The 16,548-nt window shown below is 45.3% G+C and overlaps 1 long non-coding RNA gene across 1 annotated transcript; it reads left to right on the forward strand.

Moving 5' to 3' along the window:
* Window positions 1-429: 429 nt before the first annotated feature.
* LOC101755275 lies at window positions 430-2,733 on the forward strand. Its single transcript, XR_001163823.2, has 3 exons — window positions 430-689; window positions 795-1,064; window positions 2,090-2,733. It is a non-coding gene; the product is annotated as an uncharacterized LOC101755275 (long non-coding RNA).
* The last annotated feature ends 13,815 nt before the right edge of the window (window positions 2,734-16,548 follow it).

Genomic DNA, 16,548 nt, shown 5'->3' on the forward strand with positions numbered 1-16,548 from the left:
TTATCTATCATTAGCAAATGTTTATTGTAGCAACACATTGTCAAATCATGGACTAATTAGGCTTAATAGATTCGTCTCGCCGTTTAGCCTCGACTTATGTAATGGGTTTTGTAAAGAGTCTACGTTTAATACTCCTAATTAGTATCTAAACATTCGATATGACGGGTGCTAAAAATAAGTCAGTGGAAGAAAACGGGTCCTAGGTTTCCAACCCAACAAAAGGTGCATCTTTTGCGCTTCTGAATCAAAGAATGATCAGTTTAGTGCACTACTACACTGAATGGTATTAACGACCCAGGATTAACGACCTCCGAAGAAATGTGGTCGTAGGGCGTTTTCTGAGATCCATCGCGACGCTACCTGGGTTGCGCGACGACAAGAAAAGTTACCATCGTTTTTTGACAGGATATTGCGGTCGCTAATGAGTCTGTTGACATCCAATCCCATTCGCGTCATCTCCGATCTAATAAACACAAGTTACTGTGGCCGTCGCTGCCAGATCGGAGGAGGGAAGGGAGAAGAGGGAGCCAGGGCGGGAGGAGAAAAGGGAAAGGAAGAAGAAGGGGAACGCCGTGAGGAGGAGGCGCCGCGCCCAGGCCGGAGCTCTTTGCGCCATCACCCCCGTCCGCGCCCCGGCTCCGCCACACCACCTCATGCCGCACCGTCTCGCCGCCCCTTTCGCGCTGCTAGTGAGTTCCGCCACCTCCTCCTTTGCTTTTACTCATCCCTTCCTCAGATCCGCTTCTTAGGGCCGTTCCTGATTGCGACGGCCGCCCCCCCATTGCTTCTCTCAGGCGCCTCTCGTCCTGGCTCGCGGCGCCCCTCTACCCTGCCGCGGCCCTGTCTCACCATTTGCCCCAGGGGCGGCATTCTCGTCCTGGCTCGCGGCGCCCCTCTACCCTGCCACAGCTCCGTCTCACCATTTGCCCCAGGGGCGGCATGAACCAGTGGATGGCGCAGGGGCAGAGCGCCAAAAACAGGATAGCTTGGCCATCTGACCTAGAGGGCAAGGCTGGCGGTGCCATTATCTAGGACCAGGCTGCAACCAGGTTTCATCCTATGTGGTACGTGTTCCTCTCGCCTTCCATATCAATTAATCGCTGTGCATGGAGAGCGTCCTGTCTATTTCCCCTCTGCAATTTACCCCTGTAACTGAGATTCTGAGATCTAATCCATGGCTAAGTAAAATAAGTCTGAGACCTTAATTCTGTAACCGCAACGAATCAAACTTGATAAGAAAAGTAGTAATCGTGTTCACAGTACTTAGTCTATTATGTAACCAGCTCATCCATCAATTTATTAACGAACCAGAGGAAATTTTTTTTTCCGGCAAGGGTGCTTATGTGATCATGTATAATAGACTGGGTATTCTCTGAGTAAATTATTGCACATATGGGTTGTGGAGGACCATTTTTTAAAATGAATTAATGTATATTCAGACCTAGAATTTATTTTTTCAAGTGTATGTGTTAGATTTATTGCCATGTAGTATCTGGCGTGAAATCAGCATACATGTTTATATCAGAAAGAGGTAGATGGTGGTTGCATTCCACTATGATGTTACCCTAACTAGTCATCCAATAATATCAGAAGTTTCCCTTCAAAAAAGAATAATATCAGTAGTCATCTGAAACTCTGTCTGCTTGACTAATGCAAATAAGGCAACTCTTACATTTTTCAGGTATAAGTTTGGGGCTTAGCTGAATCAGAGTTATCCTTTCTAACTAGTCTACGATAACGTTCGCTTCGTGCAAGCAGTCTAATAATTTTTTGATTAATTGTTGCACATGTTTCCTTCAAATTGCTGGACTCTCCTCTTCTAATTAGGCAAGTTCATATGAACTAGAAATCTCACCTTTCAGCAATAATAGCTGTTCGCTTTTAATGTTTCCCCCTTATGTTTTTTACAAGTGATTTTATTAGATGTTTCAATGTTTGATATCTGCATAAACAAGATTTATAATGGTGAAATATGATTTTAATGGTAAGTATATACCTCAGGTGATCATTTTAATATATAGATACTTTCTTTCTGTTGGCAAATCCTGTGACTGAATCAACTTATCGCCATTTGTATCCACCAATGCAGGGATATATCTGTACTAGAATCCTAATCAGTAGAGACAACAACATCCTTGCAGTCAAGGACTCTGTAGGCGAGGTTGTTATGGACACCATGGTCCAGGTGGTCGAAGATACAGAGTTATCTGGGGACGAATCACTTAAGGAATGGGTTGCAGACTCCTTAGAAGGGGAAGGGAATAAAACAGATGAAGGGGACTCAGAAGTCGATATAAACTCTCTATTATTTGATCGATATGAAGCAGCAATGAAGGAAGTAATTGAAGAGAAATCAGCTATGCATGAGGAAGCACTGAAAAGGGTTCATGATGATATTCTGAAAATTTGTGTTCTACTTTTCTTCTAGACACGAAAAAGATGAAACTGTTAGCCTGAATGTAATGCATCAAGTCTATCATCAGTTCTCAATTTATATGTCCAGTCATATATAACTAGGTTTCATTATTTGTTTCATCATTATTAGGCATCAGGGTTTGTGTCATGCATTCATCATTAATTTTCCCATGATGTAATTTCCTTTGAACTGAAGGTGACAGGTATTCTGCGGAGTTGGTCTAATATGTCTTTGTTGTCTTTCTGTAATAATATATTTTGTTGAGTGTGATGCTTGTCTTTTTGAAAGAATTAGGAAGCCTGGCAATATGATCCAAACTTTTACTTCTCTAAATTTCTATTTACTTTGGTCTTTTGTTATCAATTTGTTGGAAGAATCAGACTGCTAATGTTCCTAGAGAATCAACACTGCTAATGTTCCTAGAGAATCAACACGGCAAAAGAGTCGTCCCATTGATTGTACTACCTGGAGATGGTAAGATGCCTACAGTATTCAGAACCACTATGAAATGCGCAGTACGGCAGTACCTTGTCCACAATAGTTGATGTAAACAACTGATAAAGAGCGTAAGGAGATAATTATGTATCGCTACCAAATTGATTTATTGCCGGAAAATCAGCATGCAGTCTATGGGTGCCGACGTTCTGTACTCTACATTTTTCCTGGCCTCCCTATTCAGTAACTCAGAAAGTTGCAGCATGCAGACTGCATTTCCTGCTTGCTGAGATATCAATTAAGGTTTATTTGCTCAAGTTTATTTATCGAATCACCATCTTACTTTACTTGCATTTACTTTCGACTTGAACACGCAAGTCAGATGGTCCAGAACAGGTAGGTGTGATCAATTAAGGAATTTTTTCGGAAACTTTGTGAATTTTGGGTTTTTTCCGTTGTAAATGAAGTAAAATGAATTTTGTATTCCACACCAAAACAGCTATCTGGTGCAATGGTAAACCTTTTTTTGAGGTCCTCAGGTTATTCCATAGAAGTGTGCGAACTGTTGCATGAAGGGAGAAAAAAATATCCGCGTTGGCTCTGGATCGAAAACAGAACCTCATAAACCACCGCTGAGGAGCATACCCACTGTACTGTTTTTTTTAGAAAATGCAGGAGAGCTGCACTTCATTATATTAGAGAGAGAAAAAAAGTTCCCCATACAGCTTCCATCTCTCGTACGGGGACCAAATATGAGAGATAGTTCAACAAAATAAGAACCAGCCTATGAAACAAAATAGAACATGACCAAAACTTGACCTAGCTGTCTAGATTACACCCTATAAGCCTAGGCCTTGCAGCTTCTTAGTGTCGGCCAGACACCAAAGGCTTTATTCATCTTTGAGGTCTCTCATAATGGTATCAACCGAGGGAGCCATCCCCTCAAACACATAGGCATTTCTATACTTTCAAATCATCCGAGCACCGAAAATTATTAGGGAATTTACCCCTTTCCTGTATTCTTTTTTCACTTTCTTCAAAACCTTGCGCCACCACTCGACAAAGCTATGTTCCCGCTGCCTTGGAATGGTATCACCCAGGTTCAGGGGTGCTAAAAGCTTAAACCAAACTTGTCTTGCCATCACACAAGATAGTAACAAGTGTTGTACTGTCTCATCCTCCTGGTCACATAGGGGGCATTGTTCAGGATGAGGCATCCCTCTCTTTTCAAGTCTATCGGCCGTCCAACATCTATTATGAATTGCCAACCAAATAAAAACCTGACACTTATTTGGAGCCAAAGTTTTCCAGAGTTTTTTCCACGGCTCAAAAGTTACTGATCCCTGGAAATAAGCCCGATAAGCAGATTTAGAAGAATAGCAGCCCCAAGTTCCAATTTCCAGATGTGTCGATCTTCAAGATTATTCAACCGGATGCCCTGAACACAGTCCCATAGTTGCAAAAACTCCCTGATTCCGACCCAGGATAGATTCCTACATATTACAAAAACCCATTTATTATTGTCCAAAGCCTCAGCCACTGTTTGTCTTTTGTGGATTCTTGGGGACACACTTGCAAAGACCTGAGGTGCAAGATTCTCCACTGAACATCCATGCAGCCACCTGTCTGTCCAAAAAAGCGTATTGTTTCCATTTCCTAACTCTGTGCTGACAGCAATAGAAAACAAGGCTAGTGAGTTAGGATGTGAGGGGAGTTCAAGATCAATCCACGGTCGATCAGTTCGGGTTTTCTTATGCCACTGCAATCTAGCTTGCAGTGCCCAAGCCATAACCTCTAGATTGATAATTCTCAAACCACCAAGATCCAATGGTCGCCTGACTTTTTCCCATGCAACTAAACAACAACCTCCATTAGCTTGTTCCTTCCCCTTACAAAGAAAGCCTCTCCGGATTTTATCAATTGCATTTATGAACCATTTTGCGACGTTGATGGCGATCAAAAGATAGATAGGTATAGCTTAAAGAACAAACCGGACCATAGTGATACGTCCTGCCCTATTTATTAGGACAGCTTTCCACCCTGGCAACTTATCTGCCACCTTCTCAATCCAAGGCAACAGGTCAGCTTTTCTCAGTTTCTTATTGGACAGTGGAAGCCCTAGATAAGTGCAAGGAAATTCAGCAACAGTGCAAGGTAGAGAGTCTTTTACTGACTCCAGGGAAACATCATCACATCGGATTGGAATAATGCTGCTCTTGTGCAAATTGGTTTGCAGCCCCGAGGCCATACCAAAGACATCGAGAATTTCCTTTGTGACATCTAGCTCATCCTCCATCGGTCTTATAAAGAGAGCAACATCATCAGCATATAGAGAGAGACGCTATCTAGAAATTCTTTGGGAGAGGGGTTGCAGGAGCCCTTCCTCTCCAGCTTTTAAAAAGAGGCTATGAAGCACATCCATAACTAGAATAAATAACATGGGGGGACAAAGGATCGCCTTGCTAGAGTCCACGCTGATGCTGAATAACATTTCCAGGTTCCCCATTTATCAACACACGAGTGGATGAGGTAGATAACAGATTTGAAACCAGATTGTTCCATGATATGCTGAAACCCAAATGAGAGAGTACTTCCAGGAGGAACACCCAAGTTACCGAATCAAAGGCTTTAGAGATATCCAATTTCAGAAATAGACTTGGTACCTTTTGGCGATGAAGCACCTTCACAGTTTGTTGGACAAGGATGAAATTATCATGAATACTTCGCCCTCTAATAAAAGCACTCTGATTTGTAGCAACCAAAGAATTGAGATGAGGTGCCAATCTGTTAGTAAGGATCTTGGTTACTAATTTCGCGAAGCTATGAACAAGACTGATGGGATGAAAATCTTTGGCCAGCATTGCATCATCCTTTTTTGGGATGAGTGTGATGTAAGCTGTGTTAAGAAGCCCCAATCCCCTAGCATTTCCTTGCTGCAAAGTCATAATAGCAGCCATGAAATCTAATTTGATCACCGACCAGCATTCCATGTGAAACTTGCCCGTATATCCATCTGGTCCTGGAGCCCTATCGGTCGGCAAGGTCTTGATAGTTGCCCGGACCTTATGTTCAGTGATCAGGTTATCCAACATGGATAGATCCAAATCAGCCCTATGAAAAGATTGCAGGTTCAAAGAGAAGGAACGATCAGCGACTCTTCCAATCAGATTTTCAAAATAATTATGCATGACCTCCTGCTTATCCTCTTGAGAAGTGGCCACTCTATCGCCATCAATAAGTTTGGGCATAAAGTTTTTCCGCTTTCGAAAAGCTGCTTGCTTGTGGAAGAATGAAGTGTTAGCATCACCCTCTTTTAGGTATCTAACTCCGGACCGTAATCTTGCAATGGTCCTTTCAAACGATGCTAACCTCAAGCAGTGACACTTCAATTTACCCATTGTACTGTTCAGGACGTTGTGTTTAAATGTAGAAAAGTATTTACTTATACTTATAGTAGTCAAAATTTGATTATGGGGCAAAGGTAGGGGAAAAATCGGCACGCTTTAGATAGAAGCTAAATAATATTGTCTCAACTCAGCTCATGAAACCTATAATTTGCTTCGCACATTTAGAACTGTATTACCCGGTAAGATATGACTTCCCGTCCATAAACATCGTATGATTCATATAAGACATCCATCGTAACTTCGACCTCCTATGTGTTGTCCCAGCTTCATCCCTGCTTCTCACCCTCCTCATGGAGGAGAGGCTCACTAGCGTTGATGAACATTACACTAGTAGAGAATTGGCCTTTAGTCCCGGTTGGTAGGGTGCATATCTCTCGGATGTCCATCCGGGATAAACCAACCGGGACAAAAGGGGGGGATCTTTAGTCCCGGGTCTTTTAACCGGGAGTAAAGGTCCCAGGACTAAAGGGCCTGCCACGCCAGGCGCGGGACAGGCCCTTTAGTCCCGGTTGGAATCCAGCCGGGACTAAAGGGTAACCCTTTAGTCCCGGTTGGATCCAACCGGGACTAAATGGCGCCTGCATGGCACTGCCGTGGCGCCTGAATTTTTCATGCATGCATCACGTATACGTAGTACCGCGGCCCTTTTAATTTGTTAACCTTTAGTAGTTGAGATTTTTTTAGAACGAAATCAACTAGTATTTAAACGAATGGGATTTGTAATTATACAATTACTATATATATATACACAATCCTTATACACAATCCTTATACACAATTCATATACACAATTCAACTAGCTTAGTACAAATCGATCATAATTAGCGCGTATTATATATACAAATAAATCAAAGTATCTGTCTACAATCTTCTCGTCGTGGTGTTGCTGATCGGAGTGTCTAATTGTCGTCCATCGTAATAAAATTCTCCTTTTGGATCTACCACCTCGTCCATTATGAATCCAACGAGACCTTCACATATTGCTGCTACTCTTTCTTCCTTCAAGAGTCCTTGTTGAATATTTAACATCTATAATTTGGAAATTTATGAATGTTACACGAACAAATACATATAAGGAGCTAGAAAATAATTAACTAGTAATAGTTTTATTTTACGTACTTTAAAGTTGTGCGGCGTCATCTTCGGTCCCTTGGGCCCCATAAAACTGGGCATGTGCTCACAGATGTAGTAGCCACATAGATTATTCCCGGGTTCCTGTCTTAAGCACTTCAGTGCGGAAAAAAATAAGTTATAAAATATTCATGTTATACAATGTAATAAATGTGCAGACTTCATACGTCCCGGGAAGTCTGTGTTCCATGTAAGTTTTTCTTTGAATGGACCTTTGTGTGTCCTTATGAATTGTTTCCATACGCTGCGGATTAGAATAATGAATGATATAGTGTAACAGGGATAAAATTTAGGAAATAAACTTTTGCATAGAGATAAAGGTCCAGAATTATTACAAGCCTAGCATGTCTTGCAATTCTTGGTAGTCCACCGGATCTTTCCTTAACGAATCGAAGATAGTGACGTGGCTTCTTTCAGGCTCAATTATAATAAGGATCCAGTGGAAGCTGCGTGCGTAAAATGTTCATGCATATTAGAGGTAACTAACATGTAGAGATAAGGAAAAAGACATCGAAAGTAGACGGTATACACACACTTACTTGAAGTTGTATGGAAGTAGTATGAAATCCTTGAATGTTTGTTTGTCTAGGAAATTGTATATTTCCGCAAAGGTTTTTTCCGGCGCTAATTGTATCTGTTGTTGGTTAACTACAGATGGATCCATGAAGCCTATATGTAGGTACGCCTCTCGGCGGCATGTCTGAATTAGCATCCTACATGAAATGGAAGATGAAGTTAGTACGGTGACGCACGCCAAAATTTACATGTAGAGATAAACGGACACTTACAGAATCCAAGCGCTGATCAGAGAGACGTCCAGGGCATCATGATGGTACACTTCGTATATATCCTTGAAGTCTAGCCACAGCACTTTCTCCCCTTCACCGTGAAAATCTATCGGTTTTACCTTCATGCCGATCATCTCCCTCGAGTCGGCGGATGCCATCATGTACCATTGATGGAATGCGTACATCTTTGTTGATAGCTTTTGTACCAATGAAGGCTTTACTAGAGGTTTGCCTAGCTCATAAGGCCACTTCGGCTCAGGGGGCGGTGCAGTTGGCGTCTCAACTTGCCCTATGCATTCATCAAGTCCCAGACCTGTTTCTTCCATGAACTTCAATACATTTGCTTGTTGATCCAAGGGCATTGCTTTTACCCGTTGAGCATCTTTTTTTGATAAATGGCTGAGGTCGGGGACTGGACCGCTGGAAGATGACTTTCCTTTCCTTTTATCCTTTTCATCAGCCTTTACTAGAGCCCGTTCATAGTTTGACAAGAGTGGTATCCTTTTCTTGGCTCCTTCTTCCATCCTGATAAAAAAGTTTAAATCTTGCCGACTTACTGGCGGTGGCTCCATCTCCCTTGCTTTTTTTTCTTCGGCTTGTTTCTTGAACCACTCACTGGCCTCTCGTTGGATTTCTGCCCACTGTTCCGCATGAGACATTGCCTCAAAGCGTTCCTTACGAGTCACTTCAGGCTCCTTTGTTTTCTTCTTTCTCTATCTTTTCTTGGGAGGCGGTGCTCGTGACTTCTTTAGTGGTGGTGCAAGTTCCTTCAAGGGGGCCGCTCTTGGTGCCGGTGACGGTGATCGGGGAGGGGTGTTGTTATTGTCGTCGTCGCTCCCAGCACCAGGATATGGTGGAGATGGAGACCTTGATATAGATGGAAGGGATGGTCCTGGAGCAGGAGATGCCGGTCTCGAGGTATGAGGAGAAGGTCGCTGCTGGGGATCTACGGGGAGCGGTCTTGAGGTCTGAGGAGATGGCTCCATGCCGGGAATAATGATGTAGCGTTTTTGCCATAGAATGATCCCATGAAGCGCATCTGCCAATGTCTTTTCCCCGTCGCCTCCCGGGAAGTCGAGCTCTAGACCTTCATACTGGGGATCAACTATTTGCTCTACGCAGACGCTGGCGTAGCCTGTTGGAATTTCCATGCCATGACTGCTCTGCCCCGCCAGGGTTGCTAACGCACTCCCGTACGCTACCTGTACATATAGCAGAAGTAAACAAGTTGAACTCTGATCTCGAGGCCTGGATCAATTGACAAGATTGCATAAATATTATGTATAAGTATACTTTAATAGTGAGGTTGCCGACCGGTGCATGCAGCTCACATGAGGTCCGTTGTGTGATGACATCCACGGGGAACCGTTGCTCCTCCACGGGTAACCTAGGCGTCTGCGCATCGGGGACCCCTGTAGAAGCACAACTGCTCAAGAGGCGTTGAGAAGGGCTGGTGGTGTTAGGATTCGGCAATGCTCCAGATTGGGCCAACTCCGCAACTGCGTGGGCCACCCGCCGATTGATTTGATCCATCATTCTTTGTTCTAGCATCTGCCGCCAGCTCTCCTCGATCTGTTCCTTTCTTCGCTTTCGGCTTCTGTATGAGGCGCTGTCACCTCGGAAAGCGAACTTCCACGGAACCACCCTGAACCCTCGGCAACGTCCTGGGTGCTCTGGATTACCGAGGGCCAATGTGAGCTCATCATTTTCTCGGTCCACCTTCAACCTTCCAGCCTTAGAATCTTCAATGTTCTTCATGAGATGTTCGACCTTTTCACGTATGGTGTCATTAAAAATCAACGTCCCATCCTCTTGGCTTAGGGAGCCTCCATGAGCGTAGTACCAATTTTTTGATCGTTCAGGCCATTCAATAGTTGCAGGTATGATTCCCCGTTCGATCAGATCTTGTTCCATCTTCCTCCACTTGGGAATTGCTGAACCATACCCACCTCGCCCCAAATGATGGTGGTAGCCCTTCTGACTAGCATATGCTGTGTTGGTCGTGATCTTTTTCATACCGTCTTCACTCCTCTTATATTCAACAAATGCATCCTAGTGGTCCCTCAACTTTGGCCACGCGTTGAAGTCTGGAGTTCGGCCCTTCTTGATGTAGTGGGTATCCAGCATTTTCTTGAATGTCTGAAATTGAGTAGCCATCTTCTTAAGTGTCCACGCTTTGACATCCTTCTCGCTATATCCTTCAGGGAATGTCAAATGTCTCTTCACGTCTTCCCACAGCATATTCTTTTCTGTCTCTGGAAGGGCGTACGGATTAGTGCTTCTGCCCTTCCATTCTCTGATGCTGATAGGCACGTTGTCCCAGACGATTGCCCCGATCTGACTCACGTACTTCTTTGCTACTTTCTCGGGAGCAACCGGCCTGCCCTCTTCTGTCACTTCTGTGATGACAAGCCTCCCTTCCATCACCTTTGTATGACCTCGGGTCTTCTGCCCTTGTGTCGATCCGGAGGGCTAACAGTTCAAGATTCGTTAATTAGTACGTAGTAGTAACGGTGGCGTGAAACAATACAAGAATGGTTATATATACCTCGCCGGAACCTTCCACCACGACAACTTGTTGCTGCGGCTGTTGCTCTTCATTCCCATCGGCGGACATGTTGAGGAACATGTCCGCCTGGGTGCCCTCTTCATCCATGTATGATAGTGGAACGTTGTCGCCACTACCATCACCAGCGATTATCTGCTCCATGATATACCTTGCGGTCTCATCGTCTGCCATTTCAACTATTGATGGAAACATACATGGAATCATACATGACAGTCATAGAAATCGTCTTACTACAAATGGATACAAAGTCCTACAAAGTCCAGAATCATACATGTATATAATGAAATCATAAAATAACATGAGTCCTACAAAGTCCGGAATCATACATGTATATAATGAAATCATAAAATAACGTGAATCCTACAAAGTTCGGAATATTTATACAAATTTCTACGAATTTCTACGAATTTCTATGAATTTCTACGAATTTCTATGAATTTCTACGAATTTCTACGAATTTCTAGCAATATCCACGTGTGGTGCCTAGGTTGTGACGGCGGTGATCAGGGCGGCGGAGGCGGGGACGGTTCCCCGGAACCACGGGCGGTGCCTAGGTCGTGACGGCGGAGGCGGGGACGGTTCCCCGGAACCACGGGCGATGCCTAGGTTGTGACGGCGGCGGTCAGGGCGGCGGTACGGCGGAGGCGGGGACGGTTCCCCGGAACCACGGGCGGTGCCTACTAGGTTGTGACCGGCGGCGGGACGGCGGCGGTCACGGCAGCGGGACGACGGCGGTGCCTACTACGAATTTCTAACTTTATTTTCTAACTTAAAAATCTAACTTAAAAATATAACTTAATTTTCTAACTTAACAATCAAAATTAAAAATCTATCATAAAAATATAACTTAATTTTCTAACTTAAAAAAAAAAGCCCTCTCGGCGCTGCCGGCCGGCGCGGCGGCGGACCTCTCGCGCGCGGTCGTCGACGGTGGCCGGGGCGATGAGGTGGCCGGGTCGGTGGGACGGCGGCGGCCGGGGCATCGGGACGGCGGCGGTCGGGCGGCGGGACGACGGCAGCCGGTGTGGTGGGACGACGGCGGCCGGTGCGGCGAGGACGGCGGCCGAGGCGACGACGACGACGGCGGCGTAGGCGGGACGGCGACGAGATAGCGACGAGGGGCGACGAGGCGCGACGAGGGGCGACGAGGATGGAGCCGGTGGCCGGAGGCGACGAGGTGGCCGGGGGCCGTCCGCGTCAACGGACGAGGAGGATCGAGGCGGGCCGGCCGGGGGGATGGACGACGACGATGTCTGGGCGCAATGGGGGACGACGACGGCGGCGGCCGGTGAGGGAGGCGGACGGGCGGCGACGGCGGAGCAGAACACGCGGGACTTGGCGAAAATTTGGCTAAGTGTAACTGGCGTGGGGGTAGAAGGGAGTACAGTGCCTTTTAACCCCCCCTTTTATCCCGGTTCGTAATGGCACCCGGGAAAAAAGGGTGCCCCCGCCAGGTGGGGCTGGGAGCGTACCCTTTTATCCCGGGTGCCACCACCAACTGGGATAAAAGGCCCCCCCCCTTTCATCCCGGTTAGTGACGGGGACCCGAGACAAAAGGGTGCATCCCCAGGTGGGAACGGGAGCCTACCCTTTTATCCCGACCAACCGGGATAAAGGGGTGGGGCCTTTTATCCCGATTGCAGTTGGCAACCGGGATAAAAGGGTACGTCGGGGCAGGAGACGAAAAGTACCCTTTTATCCCGGTTGCCGTTTGCAACCGTGATTAAAGGGGGGCCTTTTGTCCCAGTTGCTGTTAGCACCCGAGACAAAAGGTCTTTTTTCCTAGTTTTCTTCTCCCGCCTGATTTTTGGAAATGGATTTTATTCTATCTTTTCACTGCATTTCAGGATGAAAAACAAAACCTTCACAGATTTGGCAAGTACGAATCGGTCATCACTGTATCCAGTCTTGCTCAGATCTACTATTGTCATTCCGTATTGATCTTTGGTGACGGCAGTTAGCTTCACCCAATTGCAAAGAAATAGAGGGATGTACAGCAGTCCGGACTCGAGTTCCCATATCTCCTGCATGAAACCATAATACGACTCCTTGCTATTATTTCTGTCCATGGCATCTATGCGGACACCACTATTCTGGTTCGTGCTTTTCTGGTCCTGGGCTCTCGTGTAAAATGTGTAACCATTTATCTCATAGCGTTGGAATTTGACGATTGTGGTAGCAGGTCCCCTGGCTAACCAGGCAAGCTGTGGGTGAATCTTAGAGTTACCCATAAGTTGTTGGCGCAACCAGGAGGGAAAAGTTTCCATGTGATGACGGGTAAGCCAAGCATCGGATTTGGTCGGATTTTTGGAAGCTACCATCTGCCTGTGCTGCTCGATATACGGAGACACAAAGGATGACTTTTGTAGAACAGTGTAGTGTGCCTTGTCGAACAAATCAGTATCATTGCTCAAACTTGATTTCCTTCCAAGGGTGCCCATTTCTCGGAGCCTCCCCTCGTGGCGTGAAGTTGGAACCCCAATCGAGTCAATTGAATCAATAAAATTAACACAAAACTCGATCACCTCCTCTGTTCCATATCCCTTGGCGATGCTTCCTTCTGGACGGGCATGATTAAGAACATAGTTTTTTAGGATTGCCATGAACCTCTCGAAAGGCCACATATTGTGCAGGTATACAGGTCCGAGAATACCAATCTCTTTTACTAGGTGAACCAGTAAGTGCGTCATAATATTGAAGAAGGATGGTGGAAATAACAACTCAAAACTGACAAGACATTGCACCACATCGTTCTGTAGCTTTGATAGCTTGGATGGATCGATTGCCTTCTGCGAAATAGCATTGAGAAACGCGCATAGCTTTACGAGCGGCAACCGGACATTTTCTGGTAGAACACCCCTCAGTGCAACCGGAAGCAACTGGGTCATCAACATGTGGCAGTCATGAGCCTTGAGATTTGTAAACTTCTTTTGTTTCATATTTATTATTCCCTTTATATTCAAGGAGTACCTAGACGGGACCTTCATACTATTCAAGCATTCAAACATGCTATCCTTCTCTTCCTTGCTGAGAGTGTAACTGGCAGGACGTAAGTAGTGCTGTCCATTATCTCTCTTTTCCGGATGTAGGTCATCTCATTGCCCCATGGCTTTCAGGTCCTGTTGTGCTTCCAATGTATCTTTTGAGGTTCCATAAACACCCATGAAGCCTAGCACGTTCATGCAAAGATTCTTCGTCAGGTGCACCACGTCTATTGCGTTGCGAACCTCTAGGTGCATGTCTGTTATCGTCGTTCGGAACAGGTTGGCTACCAAGTCCCTTTCCAAAGACTACATTTACATCCTTCATCATCTCGAACACACGCTTTCCATTATGGTGTGCAGGTTTTTTACGATGGTCTGGCGCCCCTTTGAAATGCATCCCGCTCTTTCTCAGCTGGTGGTGAGCAGGGAGAAATCGACGACGACCCATATAGACGACCTTCTTACAGTGCTTCAAGTACATGCTGTCTGTGTCGTCTAAACAGTGGGTGCATGCCCGATATCCCTTATTTGTCTATCCTGAAAGGTTACTCAATGCAGGCCAATCGTTGATGGTTACGAACAACAGTGCTCGTAGATTAAAGATCTCTTGTCTATCCTCATCCCACACACGTACACCTTCTTCCTCCCAGAGCTGTAAAAGGTCATCAACCAACGGCCTTAGGTACACGTCAATGTCGTTGCCGGGTTGTTTTGGGCCTTGGATAAGCGCCGGCATCATAATGAACTTCCGCTTCATGCACAGCCAAGGAGGAAGGTTGAACATACAAAGGGTCACAGGCCAAGTACTATGGCCACTACTCAACTCACCGAATGGATTGAATCCATCAGTGCTTAAACCAAATCTTATGTTCCTTGCTTCACTTTCAAAGTCTGGGAATGTTCTATCAATTGATCTCCACTGTGCCCCATCTGCGGGGTGTCTCAGCATCTCATCTTCCTTACGGTCTTCTTTGTGCCATCGCATCAACTTAGCATTTGCCTTGTTCCTGAACAAGCTCTTCAAGCATGGTATTATAGGGAAATACCACATCACCTTCGCGGGAACTCTCTTCTTGGGAGACTGCCCCTCGACATTACCAGGATCATCTCGCCTGATCTTATACCGCAGGGCTTCGCAGACGGGACAAGCATCCAATTTCTCGTATTCATCACCACGATAGAGGATACAGTCATTAGGGCATGCGTGTATCTTCTGAACATCCAATCCGAGAGGGCAAATAATCTGTTTAGCTTCATATGTTGTGGACGGTAATTCATTATTCTCGGGGAGAATCTTCTTGATAATGTTCAACATCCCCTGAAATGCCTTATCGGACACACCATTTTTTGCCTTCCATTGCACAAATTCTAGTGTCGTACCAAGTTTTTTATGGCCCTGCTGGCAACCTGGGTACAACAATTTTTGGTGATCATCTATCATGCGCTGCAACTTTGCTGCTTCCTTCTCAGTTTCGCAATCTCTGTATGCATCTCGTATCACCTGACCAAGGTCATCAGTAGGGCCATTTTCTGCAAACTCATCTTCATCAGCCTCGCCCATTGTAGTACCTGCAAAAGCTTGGCCTACAACCCAGTCCGGAATGGTGTCATCTTCCTCCTCCTCGCCATCTTCCATTACAACCCCTAGTTCACCGTGCTTGGTCCAAACCAAATAGTTAGGCATGAAACCGTATTTAAACAAGTGGCTGTGAATAGTCCCCCAGGAATCCTTTGAATACTCCTTCCTGTTATTGCATTGGAAGCATGGACAACATACGAACCCATTCTCTGGCTTGTTCGCTTTTGCCACTTCGAGAAAATAATGCAAGCCATCAATAAACGCCTTGCTCCGCCTGTCTGCATTATACATCCATTGCCGGTCCATCTGCATCGTATTACACATGAAAATGGATTACACTTGACAATGGATTACGCGTGAAAATCGATTAAAGATCCAAACAACATGAAGATTCAAATACACATATTTAAATTAAAGTCCCAAACAACATGATACAATACAACAAGCCATCCACTGGTTATTATCATGGAGGACTTTAAGCATCCTTGGACGGTGAAGACGAAGGTTCCGCTGACCCAACCTCATCCTTAGGTTTATTTGTGCCGCCTGATACGGTAGTACTAAGTGGACGTGAAACACCCGGGACTGAGGGTGGAGCATAACGACCACCAAAAGGAGGTTCCTGACCCGCGGCAACAGCTTCTTCATGACGTTGCTGCAAATAACGAAGCATTGCTTTTTCCAGCACGCTCTTTTTCTTCGGCTTATGCTGAGGGTCAACTATGATTGGAACCTTGCCATAATAGGAACCACGATCGCCCCCACCATCGCCACTTCCTCCAGTAGCAGAAGCCATCTATGTACAAAAATTATTATCTTAACACTGCATAAGTTGTTCAACTTGAAGACCGTGATCATCTCGCGAGGATGTCCTCAATTGGGCGGCACCGCACTTCGTCATGAAAGAGGTTAGATGCTACGGAAAAGGGGACACAGTCATGATGTCCGTATCCACTCTTTCTCATAGAATCGAACCTCCTTCTTGACATACGTTGCTGCTCGGCGGAAAACATCCTCGGAGAGATGAACACGGTATGCAAGTTCAACAAGTATGGATTTAAAAAACCATATTGAATTTGATAAGATAAACTGTCTAGACAAGGTAGCATCATTTTTAAACCACTGCAATAATGCATACTATATATGACACATCAATCTCCCTCACATTCTAGCTCAAAATACCTCTCCATTTTTCTACTTCGTCATCACATTCTAGCAAATAATCTTTCCATCTCCAAA

Source organism: Setaria italica, chromosome IV (assembly GCF_000263155.2).
Source record: "Setaria italica strain Yugu1 chromosome IV, Setaria_italica_v2.0, whole genome shotgun sequence".
NCBI classification, from domain to species: domain Eukaryota; kingdom Viridiplantae; phylum Streptophyta; class Magnoliopsida; order Poales; family Poaceae; genus Setaria; species Setaria italica.